This window comes from Aptenodytes patagonicus, chromosome 18 (genome assembly GCF_965638725.1).
Source record: "Aptenodytes patagonicus chromosome 18, bAptPat1.pri.cur, whole genome shotgun sequence".
Classification (NCBI taxonomy): Eukaryota; Metazoa; Chordata; class Aves; order Sphenisciformes; family Spheniscidae; genus Aptenodytes; species Aptenodytes patagonicus.
In genome coordinates, this window is record NC_134966.1 from 12,277,343 (window position 1) to 12,283,529 (window position 6,187).

The 6,187-nt window shown below is 47.8% G+C and overlaps 1 protein-coding gene across 2 annotated transcripts in view; it reads right to left on the bottom strand.

Moving 5' to 3' along the window:
- Positions 1-6,187, bottom strand: part of NR6A1 (nuclear receptor subfamily 6 group A member 1) — a 74,991-nt gene that overhangs the window by 45,092 nt on the left and 23,712 nt on the right. The window lies entirely within an intron of this gene.

Consider the following 6,187-nt stretch of genomic DNA (forward strand, 5'->3'; position numbering starts at 1 on the left):
AAATGTCTTCAATGGGAAATTTCACAAACAGAGGATTATGACTTCAGCTACAGAATAAGCAGCAGGAGCAGATGGAACTCTTCAGAAACAATGATTCCATTTTCATGCAAATTTCCTTAGTAGTTAAAAAAAGACGAAGAAGAAAAAAACCACCAAGATATCAGAATGGTTTCTAAATGGAAGGTTTTTGAATGATGCTAAAAGCAAAGGGCTGGTAGCTCTCCACAGTCCCAAGCATTTTAGCAGCAGCCAGGAAAAAAAACCAGCATGACAAACTAAAACCAGACTCTGTACCTCCTCAGAGTCGTGATAAGAGAAATTGAAAATGGAGTGAAAGTATATTTTAGTTTTTATGATTTTCAACATCATCATCGGCTTTGTGATAATGCATACTTCAGAGCTAATTCTTATGCTCTTTAAGAGCACAGACTTCATTCATGAAGCAGCATGACAAAAATTCTTTATCCACTTGACGACTACAGAAGGTGACAGCCACCGAGAAAAAGACAGCCACAGGGACACTGTCAGAGTGCTAACCTGCAGCGTTCCTCTCTTTGAGTACAAGTGCTCCCCTGATTACAGGAATACAGACATGCATTTTTCATAGCTGAAACGTGGAAACTGAGCCAATTCTTTTGTTTTTAATACTGGCAGCATACCCTAAAAAACAAATACATGCACAGAGTTAGCAGACCCCATTCCTGGCTCTTCCGCTGACTCGGTACTTAGTTTTGCTCTTATGCCTTCATTTTTCCCTCTTGTTTACTCCTCGAGTGAGAGAATTCAAGCTACTCCCTAACTCTCAATGTTGTGAGGATAACTGACTTTGCACAACACGTAGCGTCACTGTCTCTGTGCCATACTATAGTATAAAACACTATGCTGTTTTGTATACAGAACACATTTTAACGGTAATAAATGGGAATACTTTGGAAGGCCCATGTAATTCCGCTTTTAGAGGCTACTTTTTTTAACTGAGGTTTTAAAGCAGAGAGGAAACTGTATGCACAGAAAAGCAAGACTGAAATCCACCGCTGTTTTGTCACTGCTTCCCCTCTGCACGATGAACCAGGGGAAATGCTGCGGCCAAGCCCCTTCCCACGCGGCGTCCGGATGCCAGCAGTGAGCTGCTGCCACCAGACAGCCGGGCAGCTCCGGCCCCGGCACCCGAGGAGCGGCCAGCTGCGGACAGGGCGAGCAGGGACAATTCCTTCAGATTACCCACTCCAAATCCAAGCGTCCTTTCCCCGATGCTGCTCCTGAAGTTTTGTAGTGAGTCTTCATCAATTTCTACCAATTCTGTCAAACAATTTCTACCTCCCTCAGTTTCATGTTGATTTTTTTAAAATGAATTTTCTCCTTCCTTTTTCGTGCAAGAGATACAAAGCTAGCTTTAAATAAGACTGTAAAGAGCGTTAAAGTAGAGGCCTCTGAACCATGTGTTCAATACCAAGAATACTTCTGTTTAATCCCATTCTACCTACGCTTATCCCTTTCATCATGTCACTGGCCAAATCTTTTCACTTTGAATTTGCTCTCAAACTGAGTCTCCTTCCTTCCTCATCGAGTTAGATGGATTTAAGTAACGAAAGCTACCGAAAGGACAGAGCACATACAAAATAACTCCAAAAAATGGGCTCGACAAGGTTTATTTTCAAGCTTTTCCTTGCTTACTTCTTAGCAGAAGGATGTACAAGTAGAAACGATTTCCTCAGTTAATCCCTCTTTGACCCAAATTAACTTTTTCCAAACAATTTTCTTAAATAATTTGTTTTACAATCTTGCCTGAATGAACTCAACAATAGACACGTTTCAATTTCCCAAGGAAAGGAAGAGGGACAGCAATGGGGAGGGATAAGAAGATAACCCAGCTGGTCTGGCCAGCGCAGTGCCCCTAGCAGGTCGGTGGACGAGGCGAGGTTGTGCAGTGCAGGACTCCAGGCTCCTCTGTCAGAGCCAGGATCTGCTCGCTCGGTCACAACGGTTGTTGGTTTTGCACGACTTAATTCACACTCTTCAGAAACGAGGGCCAAGGAAAAATAGTGCCCAGGAGCTTGTACCGTGCCACCAAAAGGGAGGCGCTTCCACTCCATGCTGAACAGCAGTAACTCAGGCTTAGCCCAGCCCTCAACTGCAGGAACTATTTTAGAGTAAAAAGGAGTGCTGGCCTTCATGCTGAAGGCTGCTGTAACATTTTAATAAAATGCAGTCGGTCAATGAATGGACAGTAAAACACCGTATCATCATGAATTTGTCTGAAGGCATCTCTATCAGTTAAGCCCCTTTGCTTTCTCTTCACCCCACCGTCAGGCTGCATCTCTGCTAAGAGCCGACTTTCCGGTTTCTAAATATTCCCGCTGCTGCATTTCTCACGTACGCTTCACCCGTTAGCAAAGTTAGCATCGATGCGGATGATGACCGCAGTAAGCCAGCCTTGCCCTTTTCCTGATGCCGCTGCGGTGACGGGGCAGCCACCGGTTATCAGAAGCGCAGCCAGGAAAGCGATTATTTACAAAACAGCAGAGTGTCCCAAACAGTCACAAATCCTACATTCGGATTAACACTCTTCACGTATACCTCTGCTCTGTAGCTGCAGTGAAGATGAGACAGGGGAAGAAAGAGGCACGCATCTATCATTTAAGCCCTCACTTCTTAGCTTGCTGGGCTCTAAGGTATCAAGAGCAATGAGACACATTTGACTCAGATGCTTGCCTGTCTGCGTCAAGCGTATTGGAGCTGAGCAAACTTACTGGAAGATTCTTCCTTCCTCCTTCCCCTGTCTTGTCACAGTTTTCTCCAGGACGGGAACTGCCAGAAACTCTCAAGAGTAACTGGGCGAAGCACAAGGGAGTACCGCATTGCCTCTCTTTTAGATGTCTCAACAGATCTCCGTTGCTTTTTCTTTTTGACTTGGGTAAATTTTTTTGCAGCAAAATATAACACAAAGTTGATTACAGTATTGTAAAATGGCTTAAGGGTCAAAAACTGGGTCAAACCCCCACCTCCTCCTCCCAGCCCCATCATAACTGACAGGGTCCTGCAGGGCCCAGCTCCTGCTTGCAGGAACGGCCATGGCAGAACATCCTCTGCTGCGGTGCCCTTGCCTGGGGAACTTGTTCTCCACGACTGCTCCAGCAGTTCGTTTCCCAATGGGAAATGATGTTTTCCATAGATTTAGTGAAACGCGGTTCTAATTTAGTAATCGCGATGTACATTCCAACTGAACAGGACCTAGTGTTTTGAGAATGAGAGCAATATAATTAGGACGAGCCTCAGAATATTCAAGCAGCTTAACCATTTGAAGATCACCTCTGACATCGGAGACAGAAAGAGGTATCTGGAGACTGGGATATGATTATGTTCACGTACTATGCCAAAACACTGTTCCTTTTTCTAAACCCTAACATTGCATATTTGAGGACTTTTATATTATTTCTGCAACTCTTAAAATCGGTTTACCAGAGGACTTCTGACTCTTAGTTACTGAAGTTTTAAAATTATCACAATCTTGTATTAGGCAGACAGCAGTAAATAACTGCTAATTCAGGATTTCTAACGTACCAAGAGCACTAGGCTGGAATCCATTCTAGGCAATAGACCTAAATGTTTTTCAATAAAATTTGCCCCACTTGTTTGTTTTTTTAAAGCAAGTCTTAAGAATAAAGCATTAGCAGAAAACACAAGGAAATTACATTAAAAGGTTTCATTACTTGGGCACCATATGGGGCCTGGGAGGTACAGCAGGTCTACGAAGCCACGCGCAGGAGTCTGTAAAAGCTCTTAGAGTTTGGTAGCCATTCAGATGGCTCATGAAGACCATACTACCCTCAAAGACACTCTTACAGCTCAATTTTTTATTTTTCATAAATAGATCAAAGATATTGCATGCTTTTCAGCCAGCGCGACCCAGAACTGACCGCTCAGAAGCACATTCATACCCCAGTATGCACAAGAACGCATATTTTAACAATAGCATCAACTACGTTTTAGAAGAATCGTCAAGCGACTCAAGAAGCGAAAGATAATCTTTGAAAGAGGAGACAGAAAGGAAGCTGTCTGGAAACTGGAGAAGTTACTAGAATGGTTATTGCGGGCAGAACGGACAGCAGATATGAGCTATCTCCTTCACACTCATGACAAGGAGGTGGCAACCTCTTCATCCACATCAATAGCAGCTGCGTGACACTGATACGAGCCTGGGTCACCATTAAAGCAGCATATTAACCTTTTTTTTTTTCCCCAAATTGCTTCCTTTTGGATAAGTTCCATGTAACTGTCATTTGTTTTTTCATTTCATTTTAATTTTCCATTTATGCATTCATCCAGCCCTTGAGGGTGAATCCTATAGAAATCCCTGTCAAGAATGCCCAAAAGGGACCTCTCACCCACCCCTCCCACTCCTCTGTGTCCCAGGAGGGGCTCCTAATGCAAACATCATGATGCGTCCGAAACTGCTCAGCAAACCCAGGTTCTACTAGACCAACAAAAGGGCATGAACCGCGTTACTGCTGCAGCACCTTCCTTTCGACCAGTCACCTGCGGCTTCACCAGTGCGTGCTCGCTGCCTCGGGGAGCTGGGACTGTCGAACTACCAAAGCAGAGGAATCCAGAATCAGCAGTAGGTTACCGCAGTCGTTATTAAAAGCATTTTAACAGCAGCAAAACACAAACAGAGAGAGAATGGCCCTGTAGTGTTAGAGAAAGAGAACCTTTCCTACGGTGCATGTTTCACCTATAGGATCGTAGGTTGGAAGGGACCTCAGGAATCATCTAGTCCAACCTCCACTCCAAGGAGGGTGTCCAGTACTTTGGTCTCCCCGTGTCAAAATGTCCTCAGAGAAGAAAGAAAGGTCAACTACAGAAAACAAGCGGAGAAAGAAGACTAAAAAGACTGGAAAAGAATGAGGAGAGAAAATGGAGCAAGTACGTTAACTTCTCCCCACTTCTCCCCATGGTCTTGCATTCCCACTGAAAACACTTTACAAAAACAAAGTTAGCCCAACTTCGTTACACAATTCCATATTCCAGAGACATCCGAGTGTCTCGCTTTACTGTTCCAGCACAGGGAGAGGTTACAGACAAGTCCGTGGGAGCAGCTTTGAGTTTTGTTAGTCTAAAACCACCGAAACCAGCAAGTTAGTGGAACTCAGTTATCATCAGGTGGTCTCACTGGAGAACATGCTTAACGCATTTTATTTCTGTCCTGCAATAAAAACGGCAGTAGCTGTTCTCGCCGCGCTCCGACAGCAGTGTTGTTACTAACAGGGACGCTTGCAAAACAGACGGAAAGTCGCCTTGACGTTACGTATCGTCCAGAGGCAGCTTTGCCAGTGAATGGGGTGGGAGTCGTCCAACCGCTCTGGAGGAGACAACCCCCGAGATGTTTTCCAGCAGTCTACAGCGTACTTTCAAAGCGCCGGAACCTTGCTATGACATATTATTGCCTTTAAGTATACATATGAAGTCGACGCACATTAAATAAATGAAAGCCACGTTCACGTGCCAGAGATGCTGCACCGGGCCGCGCCGCGCAGTGACCCAGTTTCCCAGTGGCCGAGAAAGACCAGAAATAAATCCCCGGGTCCGCGGGGGCTGACGAGCGCAGACCCCGACTGTCTGGTGCGATTAAGGGCCGTGCCACAGCTCGCCGGGGACGGGCACCCTCCCGGCGGGCTCTACGTGACTGGATGCTGGAACCGGGGTGACAGCCCCACAAAAGGGAGGACGCGCGGGGGCCGGCGACCTGAGCACCCGACGTCTTGCTTTGGCGCCGTTAGCCCCTGGCCGGCGCGGGGTGGCGGATCGGCGCGTTCCCCGGGGCTGGCGCGGGGGTTCATTTCGGGGTGTTCTGATCCCATTGTGCGACGGAGGTGTCAGATACATCCCTAATCGCTGCTGCTGCGGGTCCTGAGGGAGCGGGGCAGCGCTACCGGCCCCGTGGGGGCCGCGGGCCGCGCTCCGCCCGCCCGCCGGGCGGAGGCAGGTGTCGGTCCGGGGGGGCGGGGGCGGCGCCGGGCCCGCCAGACAACCCCGCCGCCGCCCGGCACCCAAACAAGCGGCCCCGCGCCCCGGCCCGCGCCCCGCCGGCGGGGGGGAACCCTCCGGTGCGCGGGCCCGGCCCAATCAGGAGGCGACCCCGCGCCGGGACAGCGAATCGGCGTCGCCGCAGCGCGCACATGACCGGCTG